The 15,364-nt window shown below is 36.6% G+C and overlaps 1 long non-coding RNA gene across 2 annotated transcripts; it reads right to left on the bottom strand.

The window, feature by feature from the left end:
- On the bottom strand, positions 8-1,287 carry LOC109849250. 2 transcript variants are annotated; one of them, XR_002249050.1, is made up of 4 exons: positions 986-1,287; positions 768-894; positions 582-656; positions 8-499 (listed from the first exon to the last, which is right to left on the bottom strand). It is a non-coding gene; the product is annotated as an uncharacterized LOC109849250 (long non-coding RNA). The 2 variants fall into 2 exon arrangements; XR_002249049.1 differs by having other exon boundaries at positions 768-843; positions 986-1,280.

The following is a 15,364-nucleotide window of genomic DNA, read 5'->3' as shown; positions in this document are numbered from 1 at the left end:
GAATTGTACAGATTGAATACCTAGCCTTACTCCAAAATGGAAAGACGTGAATGTATAACATATGTTTGTAAGTTCAAAAACTTTATACTACTTAACCCAAAGCATGTGTAAATACCAACATGGTCGGTATACAAAACATGACTGATTCTAAGTTAAAAAAGTAGCACAGACAAGGTTATAAAACTAACAATTATAATCAATACAGCATACAGACAAAATATCAAGAACTTAATGCTTGTGGTTTTCTCCTTGTGTATTCGAAGATAAATAACTTTTCAAGAGATAAAAAGAAAGTGCAAATATTATCAACATAAAATTAAAATATTTATATAGCTAGATTCAGGTTTAAACAGGAAATAAGCTAAAAAGGAAATCAAATAATTATTTGAAGCTGTGAAAGAAAATAGTTTTTCAAAAAAGCAGCTCACATGGGTCAATAACTTACCTGAACATACTTCATAAGTGATGTTGTCTTCCTTAACATTAAGCATACAACCACCTAGAGTAACAAAATTGTAGACTATTATTTAGAAGTTTAAACAACGTAATCTTTTAAACAAAATATGGAAATTTCATGTCACCTTGCTGAAGTATCCAGACAATAAGGAATTGTGTGTATGGTTTGGTTCAAGAAAGGAGAATAGCAGATCCATCAGCTGCCAAAGTGAAACAATAGTTAGTGGGGTAGCTAGAAAGTGATATATTCTGTAGAACAGATCAAATAATTATTAGCAGAGGATTTGCAAGAACAATTGTCAATCAGCTACCTCTTCGTCCTCTACTAATGTCTTCAAAATAACATCAATCTCACAAGTGAAAATTTCACAAGCAATGAAAGGGAACCTGGTTCACAAAATAACTTAGAATCGGGGATCTGGTCACCGTAGAATTAACCTAGAATTTTACCAATCCACCAAATCCAGCAAATTAACCTAGAATTCAAACGTAGACACAAATCGAAGTTCTATTAGTTATTGATACTCACCGGAGACGAAGCAGAGAAGTTGGGGATTCTCCAAAACTTCTTCAAGTGACGAATCGGGGATCTGGTCACCGTCGACGAGAGAAGAATCAGAGTCCGCTTGAGAAATTGAGGGGATTGAGGAAGAAGAAGAGCGAGAGCAGCCAGAAAAGGGGTCTCAAGAGAGCGAGAGAAACCCTAGATTTTGGGAGAGGGGGGCATTTTTTTTTTTTGGTTTGAAAGAGGTGGAGGCGGATTTGAAGGTGGGCTGAGATATTAATTTGGGGATGAAAATTTGGCGCTGCCGGTCCTGGGTGAAAATTTTGGGCGCCACTCCTGAAAAGTTTGGGGAGAACAAGCGGGTCAGAAAATATTAATTACAAAATTATTTTTTAAAAACCTTAATATTGCTCCCAAACGGTTGAACCCGTTTGGGTTAAAATATCCCAAACTGTTTAAACCGTTTGGGAGCTCTGTTTGGGATTTTTTAAATGCCCAAACGGTTTTAACCGTTTGGGATATATTAACCCAAACGGTGTTGACCGTTTGGGCTATTTTGACTTGTCCAAACGGTTCTTAGAACCGTTTGGACAGACCCGTTTTGTACTAGTGTATGGGCAATTTTTGACGTCTACAATAGCATTCTGATTTTACCGATACATATAATCGTTTATGTGTATCCGGTAAAAATTATATATACGTATCAATCATACACATTTAACTCTATAAATTGTATTTAATAGGATTTAAGTACGCACTTTGTGTGACTCTAGGGCCCAACTTAAGACTCGGTAGTGGATCATATCCACAAGTACAACAGAGGTGCTAGCTACACATGAAGACTACCCGAGTATAAGTTATGATAAATATCTACAAGATACTTACACAATTTTATCAGGACCACTCAATGATAACATTGTACAGTCCGTTCTCTTCGTCAAACAATGTCAAACTATCAAGCCTAGGGTATGGTAAACTGTCAAACCTTAATAGCTTGATTAGTGTTTGTTGATATTAAACTCATAACCTTTAAGATCAAACTGACACTCAGTTTATCTTATTTACCTTGGGCAAGGAATTTTAGGGTATAGTTATATCAAACAATCTTATGACATCAACCTTCTATACTAGGAGAGACAAATCCCATCTTGGCATCTCAATATCTACTTATGTCTCGGGATGTACCCAACAAGAACCCTTATACACAACTCAATGAGAATTGTAGTTTGGTAAAAGTCTAAGTATACCTATACTGACATGTAAGATATTGCACTCATGCCTCAGGTCAAGAGACTACTTTGTACTATATCACTTGAGAACTTTTATTTGACAGTTAAGTATAATTATCAACTAGACGTTCTCAGTGAGTCGTTCAGTCAACTCATTCGCTAATGAGCCATCTGTATGCTATATCTTGATGTCTCACATCAATGATCCAAGAGATGGATCATCATCCTACCAAAGAAGAAATAAAGTATACACTAGTCTTCCCAAAGTGATGATGTCCCATTTCTACACTTCATCGACTAGGAATATTTTAGAATATACGTTAGCGACAAACCAGATCTCTTCATTATGATCATATTCGAAATATCTGATAGTCTAATATCATTCTAAGGACTTTATCTATATTTAAAAAATATCAGATAAATACTGACCAAAATAGCATACTATCATTTTGAATAAGGATGTTATATTCATATAGGTCCTGTTATAATATACAATTATTACCTGCAGGGCACCTATATCTAACACCATGCTCCTGTTTATATCATTTGTAGCCAACAAAATCACATCTTCATCAATATCAACTTAAGCGGAGTCTTCCTTTGATTTTTCTTCATACTCTTCTTGTTTATTCTTGTTCTTCAATCTGTAACAATCAGTTTTGATGTGTCATTTCTTCTTGTAATATCTGTAGGTCAAATTCTCGTGCTTCGACTTATACATGTTACCTTCCAAGTCTCTTTCTTTCGATCTTCCTCGAACAAAAAAAGTCATCAGCTTTATCACCACTTTTATTTGTGGTTAACTCTTTGTTGATCTTCTCCTTATTTAACAAGTTCTCTTTGACGTCCATGGTATCAATAGAATCTCGACCGTAAATCATAGTATCCCTAAAGTTCTTGTAGGAAGGTGGTAAAAAACACAATAACAATAGGGCTTGATCTTCATCGTCGATCTTAACATCAATCTTACTCAAATCTATAATCACAGAATTAAATTCACCAATATGAGATTTGATGGGTGTTCCTTCCGACATCCAAAGTGTGTACAAATGCTGCTTCAAGAGGAGGCGGTTAGTGAGCGACTTCGTCAAATACAAATCCTCCAATTTAGACTACAAATCAGGGCTGTCTTCTCCGTAAGAATTTCTTGCAAAACTTCATTTGCTAAACATAACTGGATCACAGTAAGAGCTTTATCATCCAACTTGTTCCAATCTTCCTCCGTCATAGTATCTAGTTTCTTCGACTTTCCGAACAAAGCCTTCTTCAATCCGTTCTGTGTCAACACGGCGATCATCCTAACTTGTCAAAGGCTGAAACTGATGTTGCCGTCAAACTTCTCGATATCCTAGTTCATAGTAGTTATCGTCATTTTCTCGTCCGATCGATAGCTGAGAGCTCTAATACCAATTTGTTATGACAAACTCCTCAAGATAAGCCAATATCAATCACACGAGAGCACGAAAAATATCAAGAACACACGAACACAAAAATATACGTGGGTCGGCTTGTAGCCTACGTTCACGGGTGAAGGAGGAGAATACTTTACTAAATTGTGAGGAATACATAGTGGATCTCTCAATCACTCAATCCTAAATGACACCCCCAAAAAGGCTAATACAACTCTCAACTAAAGGAACAAAAGAGAAGAATATTGTAACGCCCCGCCTCGGAATCCTGGTGTCGGTACGCTACTAGATCTGATGGACTGACCTCACAAACCACCACATGTCTTTTTAGCACGTTTTTGTCCTCACTCGCGCGCTCCCTGGAAAACTTCCCAGGGGGTCATCCATCCTAGAATTTCTCCAGGCCAAGCACGCTTAACTTTAGAGTTTCTAAGAGTTGGGTTCCCGAAAAGTAGATGCATCTTGATGGTATGAGTATTCCAATCAAATCTATCAATACTAATCACATCACCCTCTCAAGGGTTGGGGTATTATAAACTCCCCCACTTAAACTCGCAACGTCCTCGTTGCGCCAAATCATATCATCCAAGACCGTACCATCCGTGTGAGGATCTAGAGGTGGCTCCTACGGCCTCAAGAGGTGGCTCCCACCCTCTCGACGTAGCACTTTGCGCCGCATAGCACTTAGCTCTCACAATTCCGGTTGGCTTGGCTCTAATACCATTTGTAACGCCCCGCCCCGGAATCCCGGGGTCGGTACGCTACTAGATCTGATGGACTGGCCTCACAAACCACCACATGTCTTTTCAGCACGTTTTGTCCTCACTCACGCGCTCCCTGGAAAACTTCCCAGGGGGTCACCCATCCTAGAATTTCTCCAGGCCAAGCACGCTTAACTTTGGAGTTTCTAAGAGTTGGGTTCCCGAAAAAAAGATGCATCTTGGTGGTATGAGTATTCCAATCAAATCTATCAATACTAATCACATCACCCTCTCAAGGGTTGGGGTATTACAAATATCAAATAGGCTTCACAAAAAAACTCTTTCTTCTTGATTGGTGCTCTAAAGATTGATGATTATAATTGTCTTGAAAGACTGTTCTTATATAACCTTAAAGATCTCAACTCTTTGCTGTCTAAGGAATAAAAATTCTAATAGGAATAGAAGTCCACATATCCTAAAACCCAACAAGAATCCAAGTAAGAATAAGCCTCTAATATGATTGGTTATGCAAAAGTAGGACTCTTGATCAAAACAAACCAAACCATAAAAGGAACTCCCAAAGCAATATAGATTTGAGTATTTCCGGCAACCTATAACATATAACAGTCTACTTGAGGGAAAAGGTAATATGATAATGACGAGTTTATGTGGACATGTCATGATATAACTTCGAAAATTTTCAATTCATAATTTGCTGTTTTTACCATTCCATTAATAAAATGATGATCAGGACTTAATTTGCAGTAACTTTGAGTTTGCTAAAAGGATGTTTGCTGACATTTGGGTGATTTCCAATCCATACGCATTGAAACAAGCAACAGAAACAGCCAATATGACAAAAAGTTTATTGGTGGTGTATTGTTTGAGCATTAATTTCTCTCTTTCCAATTAAAATATTTTTTTCTTGCATATGCTATGTATGCATGCTTAGTATTGGTTTTTGTTTGAAATAGAAGAAAACAACTCTTATATATGTTTTTTTAAGAGATTTGTCTAATTCAGCATGGAAGTAATAACCATCAAAATCCATCAAGAATTATTCTCTGAATCGATAAAAAATAATCTTCGAATCCATGATGAACTTTGAATCTACGAAGAAAATATAATAAAAAGAAAATTTTATTAATGAAAGGTTATGTATTTAGGGCTTACAATCATCTATTTAAATAGAAAATAAAGAAGACTTCTATTAGGACTCGAACTTTACCGAAAATAAAAATAGCAAAACTCTCCATAAAATGCTCCTTGTGATTGGGGAAACAAATTGGTCAAATTCGGAATCAAAGTGGATTTATTTCTTAATCAAAATAAACTCCTAAAATATTGCCTAAAATAGTAAAAAAACTAACAAAAACTCTAATATCTCTCAATACAGAAGGAATTTTGCGACATGGACAGTGGCAAACCAAACATCTGTTGGTTTGGATGGCTTCTTCCCGAAAAAATATGCGACTTTTATATATAATTCGTCCAATTTTAACGTATAATTTGAGAGATATGACATGTTTTTCATTGCTAGTCATTTTCCTTTATCGGGTCCCCATTTGAGTTTCTGATTGTTCTGTTTCTCCATGAATATATCCACGGTGTTTTCTACATCATTATCTAAAACTCCTATAGGCTTAGGGGTATCAGACAATCACTTGAATATTTTCACAAAAGTTGAAAATTCTTAAACACAATGCCTAGTTCATTTATTTTTCGTGTTAGGTACGATTTAGAATTTAAACTAGCCTAATTCTTGTCGACGATTGCACGTCATTATGTAAGTAGATGAAATTAAGGAAGTATTGTGATTTGTAGCATTATCACTCAGTTGCCGCCTTGATTATGGGTGAAAAAGTCCGAGATGAGCTGGAGGCATCATGCATAAATAATTTTCATAAACGGAAATGATTTTTGTCACGCGAGATGGGTGCGTGATCCCGTCTCGCGTGACAAATAGAAGGACTCTTTCATAAATTGCGAAAGCGAAATAATAGCGGACTTTTCTTGGAATTCAAATATCGGTTCTCACGCTCTCAGCTGCAAACAATTCAGAAAATACCGTTTATTAACAAATTTTTACTTTTTTTTTTGACATTAGTTCCTTTGCATCTTTGTATATTTTGATTTGAAACTAATCTCGCAAATCATTAACATTGATATTTAGTCCCTCAAAACCTATTACTTATTTTTAATTAATATGTATAGTTAGTTACCATTTGATTTGCAAGAAATGTGTCATTCAACTTAACTTTATTCTGAGTTAGCAATTTAGACAGAAAAACTAGCAGATAGACCAGTTTGAAATAACTAATGAGATTTGAAGGATTAAATGGCAATTTCATTGATTTGAGGCTAATTTCAAAGCATTAAAGATGTAACGGACCAATATCTAAAACTCAATTTTAGAAATAATTTATTTTTAGTGTAACGCCCCGCCCCGGAATCCCGGAGTCGGTACGCTATTAGATCTGATGGACTGGCCTCACAAACCACCACATGTCTTTTCAGCACGTTTTGTCCTCACTCACGTGCTCCCTGGAAAACTTCCCAGGGGGTCACCCATCCTAGAATTTCTCCAGGCCAAGCACGCTTAACTTTGGAGTTTCTAAGAGTTGGGTTCCCGAAAAAAAGATGCATCTTGGTGGTATGAGTATTCCAATCAAATCTATCAATACTAATCACATCACCCTCTCAAGGGTTGGGGTATTACAAATATCAAATAGGCTTCACAAAAAAACTCTTTCTTCTTGATTGGTGCTCTAAAGATTGATGATTATAATTGTCTTGAAAGACTGTTCTTATATAACCTTAAAGATCTCAACTCTTTGCTGTCTAAGGAATAAAAATTCTAATAGGAATAGAAGTCCACATATCCTAAAACCCAACAAGAATCCAAGTAAGAATAAGCCTCTAATATGATTGGTTATGCAAAAGTAGGACTCTTGATCAAAACAAACCAAACCATAAAAGGAACTCCCAAAGCAATATAGATTTGAGTATTTCCGGCAACCTATAACATATAACAGTCTACTTGAGGGAAAAGGTAATATGATAATGACGAGTTTATGTGGACATGTCATGATATAACTTCGAAAATTTTCAATTCATAATTTGCTGTTTTTACCATTCCATTAATAAAATGATGATCAGGACTTAATTTGCAGTAACTTTGAGTTTGCTAAAAGGATGTTTGCTGACATTTGGGTGATTTCCAATCCATACGCATTGAAACAAGCAACAGAAACAGCCAATATGACAAAAAGTTTATTGGTGGTGTATTGTTTGAGCATTAATTTCTCTCTTTCCAATTAAAATATTTTTTTCTTGCATATGCTATGTATGCATGCTTAGTATTGGTTTTTGTTTGAAATAGAAGAAAACAACTCTTATATATGTTTTTTTAAGAGATTTGTCTAATTCAGCATGGAAGTAATAACCATCAAAATCCATCAAGAATTATTCTCTGAATCGATAAAAAATAATCTTCGAATCCATGATGAACTTTGAATCTACGAAGAAAATATAATAAAAAGAAAATTTTATTAATGAAAGGTTATGTATTTAGGGCTTACAATCATCTATTTAAATAGAAAATAAAGAAGACTTCTATTAGGACTCGAACTTTACCGAAAATAAAAATAGCAAAACTCTCCATAAAATGCTCCTTGTGATTGGGGAAACAAATTGGTCAAATTCGGAATCAAAGTGGATTTATTTCTTAATCAAAATAAACTCCTAAAATATTGCCTAAAATAGTAAAAAAACTAACAAAAACTCTAATATCTCTCAATACAGAAGGAATTTTGCGACATGGACAGTGGCAAACCAAACATCTGTTGGTTTGGATGGCTTCTTCCCGAAAAAATATGCGACTTTTATATATAATTCGTCCAATTTTAACGTATAATTTGAGAGATATGACATGTTTTTCATTGCTAGTCATTTTCCTTTATCGGGTCCCCATTTGAGTTTCTGATTGTTCTGTTTCTCCATGAATATATCCACGGTGTTTTCTACATCATTATCTAAAACTCCTATAGGCTTAGGGGTATCAGACAATCACTTGAATATTTTCACAAAAGTTGAAAATTCTTAAACACAATGCCTAGTTCATTTATTTTTCGTGTTAGGTACGATTTAGAATTTAAACTAGCCTAATTCTTGTCGACGATTGCACGTCATTATGTAAGTAGATGAAATTAAGGAAGTATTGTGATTTGTAGCATTATCACTCAGTTGCCGCCTTGATTATGGGTGAAAAAGTCCGAGATGAGCTGGAGGCATCATGCATAAATAATTTTCATAAACGGAAATGATTTTTGTCACGCGAGATGGGTGCGTGATCCCGTCTCGCGTGACAAATAGAAGGACTCTTTCATAAATTGCGAAAGCGAAATAATAGCGGACTTTTCTTGGAATTCAAATATCGGTTCTCACGCTCTCAGCTGCAAACAATTCAGAAAATACCGTTTATTAACAAATTTTTACTTTTTTTTTTGACATTAGTTCCTTTGCATCTTTGTATATTTTGATTTGAAACTAATCTCGCAAATCATTAACATTGATATTTAGTCCCTCAAAACCTATTACTTATTTTTAATTAATATGTATAGTTAGTTACCATTTGATTTGCAAGAAATGTGTCATTCAACTTAACTTTATTCTGAGTTAGCAATTTAGACAGAAAAACTAGCAGATAGACCAGTTTGAAATAACTAATGAGATTTGAAGGATTAAATGGCAATTTCATTGATTTGAGGCTAATTTCAAAGCATTAAAGATGTAACGGACCAATATCTAAAACTCAATTTTAGAAATAATTTATTTTCCAAGAGAAAAACTAGTATATCCTACAGGGACCATGGTTTTGTGTATGTGATAAATAGAGCTTCAGTTATCTCCTCTCCTCTCTCTCTCTCAAACGCATACTTCTCAAGATTTGATTCAAGATTTTCAAAATCATTACATAGAATAAAAGGTGTTTTTTTTAATAAAAAATACCTGTGGTCGTGAGTATACTTACAAACTGTGTATGCAATGTCAAGGATGATATTTTATCTGGATTTCTTCGGAGAAAAACATAACTTAGGATGTTGAATGTACGGCAATGATCCACAATTCTCAAATGCAAACATCGATAGTCAAAAAAATTAAAAATAAAACCAATGCATAGCAAGGTTTACTAGCATAAGTAAACGAGTCACGAATATCAAGACAAGTTAAGCATAGATTTTGGACCGGACCTGACTCTTGGTTCTCTTTCATTGCACGATTTGACTCATGGAGCTAACATTTAGATCAAGTATTTAGTATTCAACCTTCAAATGTGACCTTTTCTTCACCGAATTGGTACTATTATTATGGGCAAGCTTAACTAGGGCCACATGTTTCCTAGCTGCGTTCTTAAGCCTCTTTTTTGAAACGTGACGTGAGGATATATCGCAATTGTTCAACACGTTTACTTAGGACTCAATCAAAGAGGGGACTCCCATACCTAATCTAACACGGCTATTTGGTTCATTAATACTATAACTAACAGCCGTCTACAGATGACAATTACAGTCGCAACTGTAATTGTTTATTTCATTGTGGTTACAGTCTTCTTAAAGTACATGTGCAATTTGTTAGGGATTTTTAGTCTCCCCACCTACTGCGATCTACGCAATTCCGAAGTCAACTCGTGTAAAACCCCTAAAATTTTGAACTTATGAATGATGAATTGAATTAGTATGTGATTAATTACAATAAGTAGATATTTATATTTTGATAAATATTATTAATTAGTGTATGAGTACACTAATAAGTATTTTGAGTGTAAACAAGTTAGTACATGAGAAAGAAACGAGTCGAAACATGCACAATGGCCAAAAGAGTGGAAAACTGGAAATCTCAAGTCCGGTCGACTGCCGCGGTCGACCGCGAAACCTGCAAGCAGATTTTTCCTTTTTTGACTTGATTTCGGTTTTTGACGCCTATATTCGTTTTCCCTGTTATATATATCTTTTCGTTCATGAGTTTTTTAGTATTTTAAAACCCTAGCAGCTACCAAACTCTCCTATAAACCCTAATTTGATTTTTGAGGAAGATTCAAAGGCTTTGGAGCGTGATTTTGGGTTGTTTTCGGCTTTTGGCTAAGGGATCTATCTTGGCTTTACATCTTGCACGTTTTTCAACAAGTTTCAGACGAGTTTTATCTCTGCTAATCCCTCTCCTTGTTTTAAAACATTTTTAAAAGAGTTTTAATAAGTTGTATAGAGCCTAATTGATTAAGTTGTGTATAAAAAAGTAAATTTTGTATATTATGTGTATAAAAACTAGGTCTTTTCATGTTAAAGAGATTAAGAATAAATTTACAGGCTCGTTTTAAGATCTGAAAATGATTAAAAATATTGTTTATCTGAATTTAGATGATTTGTTCTTCGTTTTTTAGGTTTCTTGCATGATTGAGGGTTTAAATATGAGTTCATGTGCAAATAATCATGCTTTATATGTTGAAATTGTTCCCGGAGATGTTAATATGTTGTTTATATGGTTTCATGCAAGTTCCATATTGTTTAAAACTAGTTTAATCATAAAATCATGACACGAACACAATTTGTGCAGAAACCTGCACTTTCTGAACAGATCACGTTCGGTCGATCGCCGCACACCTTGTGGTCGACCGTGCGCTAGACCGAGGCCTGGGAGGCTTCTGGTTGCAGTTCGGTCGACCGCCGCATACTCTGCGGTCGACCGCCAGTCTGGCAGTGGCATGTGCATGTTTTGTGATATACTGTTTTAATTTTCAAGAGAGTTTCTAGATCTTGTATTGTAATATTATGATGCTTAAGAGTTATTTAACACATAGGATGATGGTGAACACCAGATACGGATACGCACACCGAGATATGTATACGTACACTTAGTTTATGTTGTTTTGACACATGTTGAGTTGATGAAAGTGAATTAATATATGTTAAAGTTACGTACACTTAGTTTATGTTGTTTTGACACATGTTGAGTTGATGAAAGTGAATTAATATATGTTAAAGTATTGCTCATCAGTTATGGACACATGTTGAGTTGATGAAAGTGAATTAATATATGTTAAAGTATTGCTCATCAGTTATGGATGCTCAGTATGGATGTTTATCCCGTAATGAGATTTCGGTTGTACCACACTAGGAGTATTTGGATGTTTTTCCCATAACGAGACTTCGATTGTACCAAATACTCGAAGATGATCGATGTATGTTTTCCGAGTTGGGCTGAGGTGCCTATTCACGGTTGTACGATCATCTGGAAGCATATCTGGAATAGGGAGATAAAACATATTACCGTAGGACTAATGAGCATATCATTAAATAGAGAGATAAAATCTATTTGCCATAAGAACGACTGAGTAAAGAGGTTGTATCCAATATCCGCATAGTATCGTGCAAGCCTTACAAAAGTATCGTTATTTTATGTATCCGAAATAGGAAAATAAAACCTATTGCCGCAGAGCGATTGAGTAAGGACCTTAAAAAAGTATCGCTATTGTACGTGGAGATGTACACGTATATATTTATCTTACAGTTATAGTTTTGCTCCCATGTTAGATAACCCATGAGTAGGGTACATCCTTTGATATATGCCATATATGGTATGGCCCATGGTGATTATGAGTTGGGTGATATTCTCTTGTTATTGCGCCGGCTATCCGAGGGTAGTTTGAGATGTGATATTGGTTCTATATAGTTGAGGTTTGGAGTATTTTCTTTTGATTGTTGCTTTCATTCATAGAGTTGGAATTGATATTTAGGGATTCATAATTTAAGACATGGTATATACATGAGGGTTTCCTTATTTGGATTATTTCGCTCGACGTACTAATTCTCGTGTTGTGTTCCTTATTTGGATTATTTCGCTCGACGTACTAATTCTCGTGTTGTGGATTTCTAAATACCAATCTCCAGTTAGAGTTATATGAATGATTCTCGACGTACTAATTCTCGTGTTGTGGATTTCTAAATACCAATCTCCAGTTAGAGTTATATGAATGATTTATACTTATATGTACTAACTTTATTTTCGTATATACTCCTACCCCTTCCCCTTGGGAATGGTAGAGATGATCTCGCTAGCGCTTTGATGCTCACTGTTTTTCCCCTTTTCAGGCAATGAGTCCAGCGTACGGAGAGTCGTAGGTTAATGGGATTGCACCTTAGATTCCAACTAGATATTATTATATTTGTAGTTATATATTTAGAACTCCACATTTAGTTGGTTTTTATCAGACTCTAGACTTGTATTTCATTATGTAGAGGCTGAGTGCCTTCATGTACATATGAAGGATGAACTTGTGAAGTTGTAGTGTTTTTTCTTTGGTTACCAGGTCAAGTTTCTGGCTGCCTGGTCTTTTGATGTACAAACATTTCTATATTTGATTGATGAATAAAGCTTTATTTCATTGATAAAAAAAAACAATACAAGAAATTCACTATGTATCAGGGAGAACTACAAGAGGAACCACTCAACTCCCGTCTCTTAATTTCTCATCCTCACATACATAATCAACTATCATATTCTCTCCGAAGCACTCTCCTTACAACTTTTTGAACGGACAAAGACTATGAAACCCTCTCCTAATGATGTAATCTTTTGCACGGATAAAGACTACGAAACTCTCGCCTCTCGTATAATATTGTTGAATCAGGTTACACCATCTACTAACCCTAGATTACAGGAATATTAGTTCTCTCTCCTCTGTTTCTTGTTTTTTCCTCCAACAATAGAAGAATATATATATGGAAACCAAAAACCCTATCTCTAGCCTAACTTCCTAATTAGAATAGAATTCAAACTCCTAATCATGATGAGACTCAATCTCCTAATCATGATAGATCTCTAACCCTATCTAATTCTCATGAAGTTATACAAAGAATCAAAGACACAATCCTAACAATCTCCATTTTGTTTTGGATTTGATTCCCGAGCCACCTCGAAGATCTACTATTTCCATCTTGAAACTTTACCTCTCTGCTAGCGTCTTCTATTCCTTTCGTACTTCAATCGAAGCACCTGCATTCCAATTGGGACATCTCGTGACCCTCACTATCATATGCTTCACCGTGGCGCCTCCACCTCTCTTGTGTACACTAAGAGATCTTCGTCACCCCTGACATTAGAAGCAAATCAACCATGTTTCTCCTCCCAAACTAAACTCAAAAGTAGCATTCCCCCCACTTGTTGTCCTCGTACTCCACCTACATCGCTTGTCTCGAATCATATCAGTGCACCTCTCCTACTCCACACTACGAGTTAGATGTCTCCATCTCCTCCATCACTTTGCTTGGACCGAATATGAGTGCTCATCGTCTTTAAGTCCAATGCCACCATCTGCATCAGCATGTGTGTCACTCAGTCGTGCCTGCTTGCAAGCTCCACCTAATCTGATACTGTCCTCCTCGAGTTTACACACTAACCAACTACTGCTTCCGTGATGAATCTGAATAATTATATGCTGATAACTCTACTGCTAGGATCACATCTGATTCCCTATACTAGTGTCATCCGTCGCATACTCATTTGCCCTATCTGTCATCAGATCTGTCTCGCTACCACCATCAGAATTTTTCAGCACTTTCTAACCAATCTGAGAAAAATCTAAAAAATCAAACTCTCCCATCGCGTTTAAAGCACTCCAAAACCTAGGAATCAACTCCTAAATTATCGAAATCTGCCTCCAAACCCTCGATTAGAAGACAAATTAATTTGCACCATCAGATTTGATTTAATAATTTTTAACCAACCCCTCACCCACGTCAATGTTTGTTGGAAAAATTGTAAAGAAGAGAATAAAGAAAATGTGACTTTGATTCCTTTGATCTCGGTTACAACTTGATTACAAAAGAGAGGAACACGAATTTGATTTTCCCCTTTGTTTAAAACTGGGTTCTTCTTGGTAGCGATGGAGTGCTTCCTTCGATTGATTGCGTCGAACTTGCTCTCCGTTGACGATCCGACCGTCTTTATCTCGTGGGAACGATGAACTTTCGTGGAAAGTTTTATGAATAACTCTGAATGAGTTTAAGAACTCTGAACGAGTTTGAACTCTGTGAACAGAGTTGTTGGAACCGAAAATTCGGTTAATAATCAAGCTGTTTTTCTGTTGTTGAAAGATTCTCTCAGATTTGATTTTCTGAGGTTGGTTCCAAAATCCTATCTCCAAGGATTTCGTTGCTGTTGTTGCCGAATCTCCAAACCTGAGTGGTTTAGATCTTTTTAATCCAACCTGTGTGGTTCAGATGCCAAAAATCCAACCTTTTACTCAGTTGAGTTCGTTGAGCTTTTATAGGGGGATAAGAGGTTGTAACTGACCCCTATATCCGCTCCTACGTGGGCGAAAATCCCTCAGAACGTGGGATAAACGGTTTTGGAACCGTTCGACTTATGTTTGAATAAGTCAAACGCCCATTCTGGCGTTCAGAACCTCTACTTCGTGTTCTTTGAATTAAGACGCGAAGTTGGGTGTTAGCTGAACACCATTGAACGCGAGGGTCCGCAGGTGAGCATCGCGTTTGGAAGCTGAATCAACTCGAACGCGAGGGTCGAGTTTGGGCGGGCTGATGGCCTCGAATCCCGTCCGTTAGGATTTGACAGCTCATAGCTGTCTATAAATAGACCGCTAGGGGTCAAATCAAGAGTCATTTGACTCTTCTTGAAAATTTTAACGAAAAATTTTCGTTCTCATCTCCGGCGAAACGCTGTTCATCTCCTCCGACGAGATCTTATGGCACCCAAGAAGCCCGTCGCTCCCAAGTCCGATGCCGCTGCGGCTCGGGGATCTGCATCATCAGCGCCGGCCAGCGGCGCCGCTGCTCAGGCGAATGTGACGCCCCAGCTTCCTTTGATCGGTGGTGAGTACGACCTTCGTGGTCATTAAACTTGCTCCGGCAAGTTCTGATCTTGAAATTAACGAGGAAACTCGTTCCCATAACGCGGGGCTGGACTCCGTCGTTTAATCTTCTTGACGAGGGGTTTAACCTCCGCGTCTTAGATTTTTGACGCGAGGGTCGACCCACGCGTCTGAAC

The sequence above is a fragment of the Asparagus officinalis genome, chromosome 7 (genome assembly GCF_001876935.1).
Source record: "Asparagus officinalis chromosome 7, Aspof.V1, whole genome shotgun sequence".
In the NCBI taxonomy this organism is placed as follows: domain Eukaryota; kingdom Viridiplantae; phylum Streptophyta; class Magnoliopsida; order Asparagales; family Asparagaceae; genus Asparagus; species Asparagus officinalis.
Note: the sequence above shows the minus strand (reverse complement) of the source record. Positions and strands in the feature narration are given on the sequence as shown.